Raw genomic sequence first — 15,864 nt, 5'->3', positions numbered from 1 at the left:
CTACAGGTGATCTCATGCCGTGCAATTTGTAACAAGAAACTGAGAGAATCCAGGAATCAGGTGGCTCCAGAGAATGCTCGCTGATTTACAAGGTTAATTTCCCACAGCGGCATCCAGACAGGTTAGTGAACTATGAAGCATTTTCCTTTCAGTAATGGAATGGAATAACATGCTGACAGAACAGACTGAAAATACTTAATTTCTCCCTCTTACATAAGAATATTTAATGTGACTTCTAAATGACCCAGCTGAGAGAGGCATTCTTTCCTTAGATAAAATACATGACAGAGAAGAAAAAAAATATCTTTTGAAACAACTCTCCCTAAATTATATGGGCTTTGCAGGATATTCCATGACCAGAATGAAATCTAAGTAAACAAAGGAGGATGCCAAATTTCAGATTCCTAAGGTTCATGAAGTTGAATTCTACAGCTCATGATGACCACAGTGGTTTCAGAGAGAGGATGACAACGTTTGATGTTGGCCAAGAGTCCACAGGAGATGATGATGCTACTGAGTGATGAACAACACACACCTCTGAGTTTCCCTGTCATTCTGAACAGAATTCCTGACTGTACAATCATGCAGCAGAAAGACAGCCAGGAACCAAAGAAAATTCCCAAACAACCCCACAGAGAAGCCCCCCACCAGCTCTGCACTGCTTTCATCAAGAGGTATCAGACCACAGCTTTTTTAATGACATGCTCTTCACAACAGTACTCCATACATGAAATTTCATGTGAATAGCTGCACTGAACATGCTGGAATTACAGAAGAAATTTCCAGCTGCAGTAGAAAATTAGACATTTGATGGAACTGAGCAACTGAAAGTGTTTGTTATAAATATCTACAAGTATTTTTATAAGAGTCCAGCATCACTCTATCCTGCATCTAAGCAAACAAATATTTAGCATAACCTGCTCAACTCTGCAGCATAACACTAATGACAAGATTTCTTTTAAAGGTAATTTGTATTATTATCACTCTGATAATAACACATTACTGTCATTAACTGCAACTCATGAAAAATAAAAATACACTGCTTAACATGAATATTGCTTTCTGTTGGTTTAAAGGAGGAGGCTGACTGTCATTCTGCTCCAAGAGAAGCATACAAGGCTTGGCATGAAAACCCCTTTGGTTTATATTTTCGAGAAATCACCATTTCCCCCTGGCCTTGGTCAGAACTTCTTTTAGATTCCCTAAATGCCACCAAAAGCAGGAGACATTGGCTCTACAGTTGGCCTGTTCAGGAAGGTATGAGGGATTTTCCAGATAACACATTCAAATAGTCTCTGGTGAGTACACTAGGATTTATGACAACAATTAATACAAACTGAATCAAAAAGGAAGATAAAATGTTTTAAGTTTAGATATTATTGCAAATTCTGGTTTTTAAGATCAGAATTTTTCCAAGAATGCTCAGTCATTCTCCTGCAGCAACAGTCTTTTGAGCTGTCAGTGTGAATTGTCCACGGTTCATCCTGAAATTAAAGAAAATCCCTGGCAGCAAAAGTGAAGAGTCAGCCAAAACCTATCCATTTCACTCACTGCCAACTTGCTCTCAATCTCTCCATTACTCTCTGGAAGCTCCTCTACCAACTTTCCTTTCTTTTCCTATGTTAAGGGACAGAGGGATGGCTCTTCATACTTTTGGAGCATCTTCAGAGAAAATTTTAATAGAAGTACCCGTGTTTTATTATTTCCTCAATCTCATATTACATAAAACTATCTAAAACAGCCTCTCCTTTGGAATAAATTTGATGCCACCACTGATATGCCCATTGCACTTTACTACTATCTGAATAGGACCGAATGTTAAGTGATCTTGTTTTATTGTTCTAATATAATACCGAGAAGAAAGAAAAGTCAGTTAAAAAGCTTATTGCTGAAAAATGAATTTCTTATGAATTCTCTCTAAGTGAATAGAGAGACAGATTGCAGCTTCCTTATGAAGGAGGTTACTGGGGAACTGGCTTCTCTAATTCACACTCTCAAATAAATCCATTCTGACAAATGCTTTAAAACACATGTGAAAACCTTCTTTTAGTGTTAAAAGAAATAAAAAATACATTAGGAGAAAGGAAATTTCCCTACATGAAGACTCCACACAGTACTTCAAGAGACACTTCAAGTGCAGCCATATGCCTATGAAAACTGGATTTACACAATCTCCTGTCACTAGAATTCGTTTATTGACAGCACAAAGTACCCAGTAACTGCAGGGTCATCTTGCACTAGCATGCAGCTTCCCTCCCGCCTACAGAAAAGGTGTTTGTTTGCTGCTATTTCAGGAGTCCTGTTCACCCTGACCTACAGCGCCCTGTTTTTTATGGTAGATACAAAGCATACTGGAAGATGGAGGAAATCGAGTCCCCTCTACCAACAAGTAGACTAAAACCAAGCTTAACTCTGCCAGCTTTTCTGTTGGTAATTACACCAGGTTACAAAATTGCTGTTACAAAAAACATGATCAAACTTCAAGGAACCACACCAAAGATCTGAGGGATTCTAAAGTAAAGTTAAACAAATGTTTTCAGCCCACTACACAGACACTCATTTCTAATACAGTAAAAATACAGGACTGATGTGAATATTTTAAGAAATCATGGACTAAGCCAGCCTGAACTCTAATACAGGTAGAATCACCATTTTTTTCAGGACAATAAAGCTTGGAACTTGCATACACAACAAAATCCTTCTCCGCACGATTTACTGGCAGAAATCATCCACAAAGTTGGCCAAAAGAAAATTTTGAACCCTTTCACCTTACATATGCAGTACAAAACATTACCTGCTGCACTACAGAGAAGCAAGTCTTTTAAGAGAGTCACCTGTACCATGCAAAGTCACAGTAAAATATGACACATTTTTTCCAACTCAGTATTTATGCAGAGGGCAGAGTGTACAGGGAAGGGGAGAAAAGAATCATTATTTAATTGCAAAGCATTGCTAGAAGAAAAGCAGGTTAAGGCAGCAAAAAAGCCAAATGCCAGTAACTTTAGCTGAACAATAGTAACTAGAGACAATTGCCACAACAATTCCACATGGCTAGAATTAAGATTTGTGACAGCTCAGAGCTAAAGGAGGCACAACTTATGACTAGTTTCTTGCTATGATCAGAACAACTGCAAAAACAGAACCAGAGACACAGATTCTTGTAATGAAGACACTGAGAAACTACACTGATAATAAATCAGAGTTCCTCCCTGCAGTTATCAAATGGGATATCACTTCAGAAGCCTGATAACCTACACAACACAGTCTGGCTGCCAGGCTCACAAGAGATGATGCGAGCTTTGGGCTAGAAAATAAATATCCATTACCATGACCTTTCTACTGCACGTTACTAAGACTTGCTCCTATCTGGAATCCAAATATCTTGCAGATAAGTAACTTGCACTTTCATTGTAAGGTCCACAACTACCTGGAAAACCATTTACTGCATCTCTAGCGTAAATGTTATCTTTCTCACAACTGAAAGTTAATTACAAATTATGGATTCAGCCCAGAATGATTCACATTTCCCCTGGGGGTTAAGGAACAGAACCAGATCATTGCACACAATCACAGCCATAATGCAAAATAAATCTGTAAGTCTCTTAAACAATTGTTGCTTAAAACTCTTTAAATGAGTCTGTTCTGTGGCTCAGAAATTAAGAGGAAAATGACAAATGCAATCACTTGCAGTGCATCCGAGCCCTGAATGACCTCATGACACAAGTCAAGCCTGTCTAGGCCCAACACCATCTTCCGAGAACATTTCATTAAAGCTGAAAGAACACTTATTTCTACCTACAAGAACCCTAAAGAAATCATTTCAGGAAAAAAGCTGTCATTAGTACCAGAACATGTCTCAAATACCTGCTATGTCATTTAGAAACTGCATTGCACCATGACAGCAACTTATTTCTAGAACACTCTTTTTGACAGATACAATGCTATTGCACTAAAAATAACGTGGGTCAAACAATGAGGAAAGGAGGATATTCTAACACAGACATGGCTTACTGCATTTGTACAATGTTTCAGCAACATCTAGAAAGAAAAAAAACCTTGTTTTAAGGCCTGACTGCAAGTTAAAAGTTTTGCATTCTGGTTGGGTCACAGGGTACGAGTAACTCACCCACCATCACAGGCCTGGTGACAGAAGGGCTTTCCTGGTGGCAGAAGGGCTTCCCTGGCGCAGCTGATCCTCCAGAGCCTCCTGCGGCCTCCCCCTGCCCTCAGGCACGAGGCTGCTCTGCCCAGGGCCGTGCCCAGCACTGCACACTGACCCCAAACACACCAGGAGCCCACTGGGGCCACAGCAACCGCCTGGCGCCCCCAACACTCCATGGACAGCAGCCCATTATGACCACAGCAACAGCCTGGCACCCAAACATTCCCACCACTGCTGTCTCCTGGGAAACAGATGCAGAACCCAGGAATATGACTACCCCTATTAGCAGTACCACGACACAGGCTACCATTGCTACCAGTGATAAAAATTCAACCAAAATCCCATCCATTTCATTCTGCTGCCAACCCTCTCTGATTTAGCTAAGAGAATCATCTACATTTCCTCCAAAGATCTGATCTACTTCATAAACCATTTATTTCCAATTTCAATCCAAACAACTTGCATATAAATATTTTACCATTTCCCTAAATAATATCCACATTTACCTGGAAACCATTTACTGCATCTCTACTATAAATATTACGTTATTCAACTTCATTACAAATTTATCTCAAATTTAGAGTCCAATTTAGGTCAAAGTTTTCAGCCTTCCTAAAGTACAGTTCCATTTTTAACCTGTATTTCCATCTTCTATCAATACATAGTAAAAGCAAGTACACAATGCATTCAGTTCCCCTTAATTTTTTAAGCCAAAACTAAAAATAAGAACAAACCCAAACTTCAACCTGGTCACTGTCACAGATATGCTCTCAGACATACTTTCTCCATTTTTGGACCATTACCTCACTCTTCCTGATACTCTTCATATTGTTTTCAAAATCTTTGCACAGTGATTTGACCATTTAACTGAGACTTCAGCAGCACAGGAACCAGCTTTAGGCAACCCCTGGACAAAGAAGTTAATACTCATAAGCCTATTAAACCCGCCCATTTTTCCTAGAGTTCAAAAGCTCAGACTGTGGGGGGTTCTGCAACAAACGCAACCTGCACGCCCAGAACCTGACGGGCACGTTCAGTTCGAGTCGCCTGTGAGGACACCCACGGCCCTTTCTCCTTCATGAGGGAAGCACCGCACTAGAGGAGTAGAGGAGCGCCCCTCTCCATGACGCCCTTCCCGCCAGCGAACACCGCACGCCCTCATGCGACATCACACGGCTCGCCCCACCAGTCAGCACCCAGAAACACGGAAGCAGAGGATTGCTTTCTTCCAAAGTGATTTCTCATTTCCCGGGCTAGGAGACACACTTGTGCTGCTGTGGTAGCTTCTCTGCTTCTGCAGAGCACAGACAGCACACGCGGCTGCCGCGCCAAGCCACAAGAAAGAGCCGGCAAGAGCACTAGATCTGACGAAAAAGAGATTTCTCGCTTCCCGGGCTAGGAGATGCACTTGCGCTGCTGCAGGAGCTTCTCTGGTTGCGATATAAAGGAGAAAAGAACCTACACAGAAAAATGCAGTGTTTGATTTCATAATGTATGTCCTGAAGTCTCCACTGTGATCCAATCCCAAAACATTCCTGCAGTGTCAAGTCAACAGCTGGAGAGCAATTGTTTGGGTTTTGGGTTTTTTTATTAGATTTAAGAGGGAAAATTTAAGGGAGATGCTCGATAAGCTTCTAAGACTCCAAACCACCCAAAGAAGGTAATAAGAACACGGCAAAAAACTGTCTGTTTTTCACTAAACAGGATTAAACTACTATGGGAGACTTTTTTAGGCAAGTCACTATTAGGCAGAGCGGCAGTACCATAAATTAACAGCCCTGTTGTTCAATTCACTTTTGGAAGAAATTCCAGTTCTGAGCTAACTGAGTCAGTTGGAAGTCATCAAAAACTGTGGATTGCTGCAGAGGAGAAGAGTTTTTCCTACCCCTTACCTAGTACCAAGGAAAGTAAGGTCTCCCCAACAAGATATTCAGAGATTACTGCTGTGAAATGAGTCTTCTTTGCAAGGAAGGAAGCTGCTGTTAGAGCTCCTAGGGTCATTCTAAAAACCTCAGACAAAAAACTCACAGTCAATTCTAAAGAAGCCACCAGTAGAAATACCAAACTCATTTGAAGCATCATGCAGTGCCTGGGTAAGTAGGAAAGAAAAATGGAGAAAGAGTAAATTATTACCCGTTGAAAACTAGACCAAGCAAGATGCACAAGTTGACCACACCTAAAAAAGGCACTGCTTCTAAATGGGGACAGATCTTAAAACAATAATCCTGAGTTTATGCACCTGAGAATTCCAAGATTTGAAGAACCGACTAAAGAAAACCAAACAAACAGCAATAACAACAAAAAGAAACAAGGATTAAAAACTTGCCTGTCAATAGAAATACCTGTTTTATAGGAGTTTTTAGTTTTGGTTTCAAAGATTTGACTTACTCCCAAATGAAGAGTCCACAGCAGCCTTCATCCAGAAAGAATCTCCAGGACTAGCCTTGCAAACATTTAACCAGAAGCAGGCTTCTGAAAGCCCAGCTACAGTAGCTCAAAACAGCAGCTAATTCACTCTAACCATTACCTTTTCCATCTTCCTGTACACAGATACAACATAAAGGCACAGCCTAAAGCCTTTTACTGCATCTTCCCCTTGCCAAAAGTTTCGGCTGCCCCAGCTTAGGACAAATTGAGAAAGAGACAAGAGAAAGCAGCTAAATCCTAAGGAAAGTGCACAGCCCTTCCCTGCTCTTAAACTCAGGCTCTTGATTGGCTTTAGCTGTAGACAAAGTCAAAATATGCCTTAAGTGCCTTAAGCAAAGAAGAGACTCTATTGGTTGACAGAAAAGCCCTCAAGTCCAGTTCAAAGTTCAGTAGCATTGCCTTTTAGAAAGTTAACTAATTCCTAGACATAATATAAACATAACAGAGCATTGCTAACATTGCTAGACACAATAGGTAGGCTGTAGGCCTAGGCCTCCTGTAAGAAATAACCCCATTGTCACACAACTGTCTTACACCAGGATAGGTGCAAAAAGACAGGAATTCACTTTCCTATTTATCTTCCAGATTATGTCTGTCCTGATTAACTGTTAGAAACATATAGAAAGAGGTGCAAGTACAAAGCCTAGAATATTAGATGTATTTATACAGACTTCCACTGTCATTTCCAGAAACACCTTCTCTCAAGAACTTCACTCTCTTTTCCAATTTCTAGAATAAAAGAGACAGTATTCCTAGGACACTAATTAATTTTCAGCTGAATCTGATTAGTGCAGCTGCTGGACTGCAGAGCCTTGTCTTGCACAAGTTACAACTGAAAGCACAAAATACTGGATGGGAGAATAAAATGCCTCCTTTGGTTTTTCCTCCATTCAAAGGTATGGATGTGTCACCCAGAACACTTTGCCACTAGCTCACCTCTACTAACGTCTTGATACAGATCTACAACAATTTCTGCAGGCCAATGATACGTGAGCTAATTTATAAATAATGAATCAAATTAAAATACATTCAGGTAATAAACGTGCACATTTACATAGAAAACATTTGCTGAAAAACACTAAACACTAGCAACAAAATTGTATTTTCTCATTTTTTGACAGTATCTGGATCAAAGAAAATACACACCATGACTAAGCTCTTGAGTTTGAAGGCTAAAATGGATTTGACAGTAAGGGCCCATGACACCTGGCACTTGTTTAGTCTTGAAATCTCTAACCAGATGCAATCTCTGTTGGCTAACTTCTTCACTATTAGAAATTAGCAGAACTCCTGCACTGCCACAGTGACTGCAACATGTTCATGGTTTGTTGGGACCTAAAATCTCTCCACTTTTTTTTTCCTTCTCATTATATTAATGGCTTTTCCTCCCCAAATCTTCAATTCTTTCCCCCTCATTAGAAGAAAATTCCTTCTGTCCTAAAATCTGGGGGATGTTTTGAATGGTTAGATTCCAAGGGGGGGTGGAAATTTCTCTCCTACCAAAATTCAGAAAATAGTTTTCTGATTCTTTTGCACTGCCCGTAACTTCACTGTTATTGATTAGTCAGAATCCTCACAGCAAAGGTTAATTTAACAAGGATGCAGAGAGCAGAACTGCATTTTCACTGCCTAGACTAGAAAAGAACTGAATTTTCCTGGGTATCACAATTGGATACCGCTGACAGAGGCTGCCTTAAACTGGCTTTATTATCAAAACAGAAAGAGGGAGAATGACAGCAGGAAAACGGGAGAAAAATCAGAACATGCTGAACTCAATGGAAACAGAGAGTGCAGTTAAGATCAGCTCCCTGGCTAGAGGTACTGAGGGACAGATGTCTGTATTTGGCTGATCAGAATGAAAGAAATCAGCATAAGGGGCAAAATGTCTAAAAGTGGAATGGATGTAAGAGCAGAATTCTTTGCATTACAGGCATCCATTGAAGGCTATGAAGGCACTCTTTCTTTCTATCATTACTTCACCTTATAATCTCAGCTGATATAAAGCAAAGTGCTATAATTAAAAATGAATTCATTTATTCTGAACACATTCCTTCCTTCATCTTTGTCTTTAACTTTGCTCTTAAAAGCTTTAACACATTTTTTTCATTTGACATTAAGCTTCCATTTCTTCCCTCCAGAGTTATGGCACTTCCCCATGTGATGCAGAGGTATGTTCAAGTCAGTGCACGTTCTGAGACTGCAAATCACAGAATGCAATGCTCTGAGCAATGCTTTCCCTGAGACTTTGCTCTTGCATGTGCACCAGAAAGCTTCCAGGGGCCATTTTTGCCATTGAATACCAAAAAAGGTTACTACTATGATAGGGGGAAAAAAAAGTCAATTATTACCCAACAGACAACATCAAATGCACAACACAGCATCACATCATGGAATGATGATCACAACTTGTGTGGGACAACTGTCAAAGCAAAGACTTGACCGAAAAATTCAGTACAGTTCGTACTGAATTTCAAACTTCAAGGAATATTTTGTTCTTTAAAAGACACATTAAAAAGGAAAGAATTCGGTAGCTACAAAGACAAAATTATAGAATTGTCACTGAATAATGACTTTCCTTGGGTATTTTCTTCTAGCTTTTAGATTTTTATCTTTTTTAAGAAATAGATTGAAATAAAATTTAAAACCTCCTCAAATACCGCTGAAATCCAGTACCTAAATATTTAGATATACCTGTGCCGTTCCACATAAAAAGTTGTTCAAATTCACTTGCTACTATAATTGAGTTACATCATGCTTCATCAAATGTTGCAGTCGCTTCAAAAACTTTATTTCATTTTAGAAGCATTGAAACAGAATCCCTGTTGTACAAAAATTTGGGGTTCACTTTCATGCAGAGGATCCAATACGAAGATGGAAAAGTAGAAAATTAGCATATTAAATCAACTACTTTGCAGAGTGATTGCACAATGCACTAGAGGATCAAGTTCCTTTCAACAATTCATTTTCAATTTTGTGACAAATCATGATATACAATTCCTTTTCTATCACGTTTTGATTTCAATCTACCTACATGCACGGAGAAATATTCTTGCTAGGAGTATGTAGGAACAAGGTTTAGATCTTCATATCAGTATAGGAATAATTTGATGCCTGCCTTCACTAGAGGAGAAAATGCCTATGTTTGCGATAGTGATGGCAAACAATGTGCTTTTGTGGAAAATTCTTGCCGTCTGGAAAGGTGTTAAATGAACACTTTGTTAGGTTATTGGTTTGTTTTGCTGATAGCCAGAGCACTTCTTTTCTATCTTTGGCATTTATTGTTCTTTGCAAATTGCTTTCCTCAGCCGCTATAGCAATACAATTTAACACTACTTCAAGCATATCCTCACTTGGAACTGGAAAACACTGACAAAGAAATGCATCAATTAATCATCACAAATTTACTCAAAGTCATTAGGATGGAACTTACTCTCCTATATCAGGGTTCAGTTGTCTGCTAGGAATACAGCAAGTAAAATTTAGCACAAACAACTTTAAATGTTTATCTTTTGCTCAATAACCATCTTCAGGCCAGATGACACACTGTTAACATGCTAAGTCGGCCATTGTATTGACTACAAAAAAGAAGAATTAGATACACTTCTACAGATTTGACCTGTATTTGCACACACTAGTCAATGTTTTCTACTGAAAAGAAGAAACTCTAGGGGAAAAAAACCTATTAAGGTAAAATTAATAACTTAGATAAAAACCAAGTTAGGATAGATGGGACACATACCAAAGTTTTTCACATGGGCAGATCTATTACTCAGCACTTCAGACCTGAATGTGAGCTTTGACCCAGCACAGCTTGGAAGAACACCACGCCAAAATTGAGATCTCAAGCCGAAGAACAACCAGATAGATTTTCGTTCTTTATTTTCTGTACAGAGGGCAGAAAGTATGCTGCTTTACCATTTTCCCTCATGGAGAAGCACGGTTATTTAGCTCTTTGCACAGTGATACAACTTCAACAGCCACACCTTACCCAGGCACTTAATTTTAAGGACACCATTTATCTAATTGGAACCAAACAAATATCAGCACATTTCAGCTTCAATGGTTACATAAATCCTTTGTTACAAGCTGAGAGTTTCTGCAATGAAGTGGACAAGCAAGAAAGGAATAATGAATGGAAGTTTACAACTATTCCTCTGCAGATTTAGTCCAACAGAAGTTGCAAGAGCTGGATTTAGTTTTCCACCCCACCCGTCACATTTTTCACTCAATTATGCAAGGAATTCTCACGTCTTGAATCTTAGTGTAATAAATCAGATTTGCAGTTTGATTCCAGTAAGTGGTTTCAAATAGAATAAATTCTATCACAATTAACAGAATTCATGGAATTCGGTGTGTATTCCATCTAAATTTATCTGTCTGTGCATAGGTATTCTCATCTCAAGGGATTCACAAGAACATCAGACTCATGCTTCACATACAATTCTTTGTTTTATTGTTGCACTAAAAACACGTGCCATTTAGAGTTGCAGCTTCTGTACATTCAGGATTTAGAATAGATGATGTTCTCCTTCAATGACAAGTAATCTTTTTCTAGTCCTGTTTCCTACTCTAAAGTGAAAAAGCTCTAAAATACAGTTGGACCAATAAAACCCAATGATACAATACCTACTGCATGTTTCCAGCTGGAGTAGTATATGCAATTATCAGGAGTAAAAATATCTAGAATTCAACTATGTAATATTCTTATATGTATATCAGTATATAAATACAAGGTGTCTTACATATCTCTTTAAAATAAGACTAAAATTGTTGCATGTTCTAAAAAAATACTTCCAGACAGCCAAAATTTAAAAAGTTTTACAATTAAAAATGGGGTTTTATGAAATTATTTTACATCCTTTTTAATTATAGTCTGAAATGGTATAGCATTTACTTTGAGAAGAAGAACAATCTGCAAAGTAGCTAAAGTAATTTTTTATCTGTCACTAAATAGAAGATGAACCATTCCAATCTCCCTGGAAAAAAAGCATACCTTCTGGCAAAGTTCTCACTCTGCTCTATTCCTCTTTGTGCTGTGAAATACATGAGGAAGTAGAACAGGACAAGAAATTAAAAAACAAACCACACTACTTTGTATTTTCAATTTCTTGCTCACTCTTGTATCTGTATAATCCATACCGTGATTTTATCAAAAACCTAAACTCAAAATACTTGTAACAAAGATGAAGCAAAAAAAAAAAAATCATCAACTACTTCCCTGAAATAAATTCTGAAATAGTTTGGGAGAGATTAATAGTTCTTAAAAAAACCATATTCACTAGCATGACTTTGAGGAGCTAAATAACAGGCCTATAAACAGTCTGCAATTTTTCAATACAAAATATCGTTATATCTTTCAAAAAAAATCTAATGTGCCAAGTCTTATTAGTATTAGAAACATATTGCTCATAAAATAAGAATTGCTCTTTTGATTATGAATTTTTTGGCACCAAGATAATAAACACTGATTAACCAATTCTACCTGAGATATTCGATTTTTTTCCCCTAAAGCAATTTCTCGCTTCCCAGGCTAGGACACCCTCTTGCAATGCTGCAGTAGCTTCTCTGGTTGCGCAGAGCCCAGAAAGCACACGGGGCTGCTGTTCCAAGCAAAGCTACAAGAAACAGCCTCAGAGAGCACAGGATCTGCCGAAAAAGTGAATTCTTGCTTCCTGGACGAGGAGATGCAGTTGCCATGCTGCGGTAGCTTCCCTGCTTGTGGAGAGCCCAAAAACCGCGCGGGGCTCCTGGTCCAAGCAAAGCTACAGAAAGAACCTCCGAGAGCACTGAGATCCACCTAAAGCAGTTTCTTGCTTCCGGGCTAGGAGACTGTCTTGGTTTTGATAGACAGGTATTTGCCAGGGAAGATTGGAGTCTCTCTTAGAATGTGGAGATTCAATCCAACGTGGAATATGATGAAATACATTACAAAGACAAGAACCTTACACACGTTTATAGCAGCACATCAGCTACAGAGCACTACAAACATTTTGAAGGAAAGGAACTAAGGTCTCCCAGTGGCAGCAAGCACCATTTGTTTCCTTTACAACAGAAGGTGCTTCTAAACCAGGACTACAACAAAAACCCCACACATTCAAGGACCTTCCCGAGCTCTGTTCATTTGCCCAAGCAAGCATGAGTTAGAATCGTGCAACTCCCTAATGCCCTATTATCAAGGGTCAGCAAGGGAGAAGAACCCAGTTCAGGCTCCCCCAGCCCATCTCCAGGTTTCTCTATAAGCCCTCCAAGGGGCTACCTGCTCCCACTGCAGAACAGAACCAGCACCCAGCCAGCAGCTCCTCAGTCCTGGCAGGTCAGCGGCACTTCCAGGAGCACACCAGGCTGGCAGCAAACTGCCCAAAGGGCACTCAGCCCTAGACCCTTCAAACCCTCCAAAGTAGCTTGGCCAGGGGGCAGGGTCAGCACCAAAGACACAGACACCAACCTCAGGAGCTCAGGGTCTTTGGAGACAGCTCAGAGCAGCCAAGAACCTCCCAAGGAGAAGCTCAGCAATGCTCCCCAGCACTGCTACCCAAGGTGACCTACAGGGACTGAGATCCAGCACCAGGGACCCTGAGCCTTACCCCCAGCAGCTGGGAATCCCCTGTCACAACCCAGCCCTGGAGAGCCCCCCCAGAACTGGCAATTCCCGCGGGTGCGTCCGCCCGCAGGCCAAGAGGCTCCGGCTGTGCCGGGACAGGGCCCAGGTCGGGCAAATGCTGCAATAAACAGGCGCACACAACTCCCACGGTGGGAACAGCTGGGCTCAGCCTCCTCCTGCGTCGCCCCAAAGCCTGGCCAGGGCTTCAGGAGCAATGCAGGAGCTGCCTTTGGCCCCGCTCCTCCCAACAAGGCCACAGGACTCATCTCAGGGCCCTGTCCGGCCTCTGAACACAGAAAGGTCAAGCCATGTTTCACTAATGAGCACGGACCTAGCCCAGAACACTAACGATCCTGGCTACCGCACTACCGACAGGATACAAACACAACATCTGAGTTGAAGGCTCACCCAGAGGTCAGCTTTGCCTCAAGACTCTGCTTCAGGCCTCAGGCCTTCAGGAAGTCCCAAGCTGCTTGAACCTCTGCGCAAAGCCTGCTCCCATCTCCTGTGGAACCTCACAGATCAGGCAGCACTTCCTCGGCCCACTCCTGAGGCTATTTAGCCTGCCAGCAAAGAGCAGGGGCTGACCTGGGAATGACAGAAGGCAGGGAGGGGAAAGGACCCTTTTGCTTCCATCCAGAAAGCCAAAGGCCGTCAAAAAACCCTCTGGTGAACACCTGAGCAGCACCAGGAGATGAAAGGCCTGGCACTCCTGACTCCCAGAGCTCCCAGGCCTGCCTTGCCCCTCACCTTCAGCCCCCGTCTTGGACAGCAAGGCAATCCCAGGGACAGAAATCCAGGCTCCTGCTGCTCATGGACGGAGGCACCCAACAGCTCTGTGCTGGCTCAACATGGCAGCAAAATCAGGATGCTGCTCTTCCTTGGGCAAAACTCCAGCCACTAAAAAGCTGGAACGCAGGACAACCCTGCCTCTCCACCGGGGCACTTGGATCCAGCCCTACTGACACATGGACATTTGAGACAGGAATCCATAACCCTCCGTGAAATCACAGCACAGCCTCCAGGTGTTTTCCTGTTCGTGTCCTCACTTACCTGGCATAGGCTTCTTCCAAGGCTTTGCAGACACTTTGCCTCTAGCCAAAAAGATTAACATCGCCTTCTTTCCAGCTTTCAAGAAGTCACAGCAAGTCATCCTGGTCCAATGTTCCACATCAGATTCTCCCATAAGAAGATAGATATTTTTCCATTCAGATCCTTTCTCAAGCTATCAAGAAAACCAGGACCCCACATGCACTCCCAGAAATTCTCTCAGCACCATTTGCTGCTTCTCTCTCTGCCAGGGCACCAACAAGTCCTGGGTTGCTTCTTGTTCCATGCTGGCCAGTGACCTTGAGCGATAAAAGAAGGCACCAGTATTGCTGCTAATTTTACAGCCACAGGCTTTCAGCTTCGCACAGGTTAAAAGCAGAAGCAGACACTCCTCCCCCTGCTGGAGCTGATGGGTCCATTCCCCGCTCTGCTCTCACAAACCCTTCAGTCCCGCTGCCAAACCCAGCACTGCTGCAGATCTGCAACACAACAGCACTTTATCCACGGGGGGCTGCCCCAAACACACATTTCCCATCACGGGTCCAGAGCAGCCCCAGCGCTTATTTTACATCTCCCCAAGCACGGCCAAGGTCCCCCCCAGGTGCACAGGAACATCAAATCCTCACGGTGTACCAAGAGCACCAACAGGTTCAACCCATTCAGGCAACAACTGCTCCAGTTCACTGCCGGGCACTGGCACTGCTCAGTGTGGGAGGATCCACTGAGCTCCTGGGTATACTGAAGGACAAAACATTTCCCATCATGTATCCAGACCAGTTTATTCACGGGGCTGCTCCAAACACACATTTCCCATCAAGTAACTGGAGTAATCCAAGTGCTGATTCTACCTCTCCCCAAGCGCGCCTAAAACCCCATGCACACAGGAACACCACATTCCCACAGGGTGGCAAAAGAAACTGGAATAGACTTCATCCATTATTCCTCAGACAACAATTAATCCAATTAACCACCGTGCACTTGCAGTGCTTGGTTTGAAGGGTCAATACACCTTCTGTACATGCTGAGCTACAGAGCATAAACACAAAAATGAATCTTGCTCTGTAAATAAAACCAAACAGAAAGAATAACCATAAGAAAATTCCATAGACAAGGAAACTCTTGCATGCCTTTAAGCATATCTCCTGAGAACTCAAATAGCCATTTACAACAGGAAGTATTCCCAAGCCAGACAAAAGCCCCGAACACTGGACCTAGTACACAAAGTTTCCAGTACAAAACCTTCATGCTTCATGACAAAGCTAAGACAAGGAAAAAAGCTCCTCCAGACAAAACAAGTTAAACACTCTCTACCCCCACGATAAAAGTCCCCAAAACATACCCCCAAACCAAAAGCAAACAAAGCAACCCAAACAAACCCCAGCTGCCCTGAGTGCCATTTATCATTCAGCCCCTTCCCAGACTGGGGACACCTAAGGGAGGTCTCACACACCTTTTCCAACTCTTCTGCCCCTGCTTCCCTGCCCCTCAGGCACCACTGCCCTGCCCAGGGCTGAGGCAACCTAAATATTATGGAACAAAAAACTTAAACTAGCAGAAATAACTCACACTACTCAAAAGCTGTCTCTGCTTCCAATAAGTAGCCCTTTGAAACATGATAGCACTT

General features: G+C 41.7%; 1 long non-coding RNA gene across 2 annotated transcripts in view; it reads right to left on the bottom strand.

Moving 5' to 3' along the window:
• Positions 1–15,864, bottom strand: part of LOC136304815 (uncharacterized) — a 32,008-nt gene that overhangs the window by 15,246 nt on the left and 898 nt on the right. The gene's annotated exons all lie outside the window — the stretch shown is intronic.

This window comes from Chamaea fasciata, unplaced genomic scaffold (assembly GCF_029207755.1).
Source record: "Chamaea fasciata isolate MVZ Bird 193981 ecotype frontalis unplaced genomic scaffold, bChaFas1.0.hap1 SCAF_189, whole genome shotgun sequence".
NCBI lineage: Eukaryota > Metazoa > Chordata > Aves > Passeriformes > Sylviidae > Chamaea > Chamaea fasciata.
Note: the sequence above shows the minus strand (reverse complement) of the source record. Positions and strands in the feature narration are given on the sequence as shown.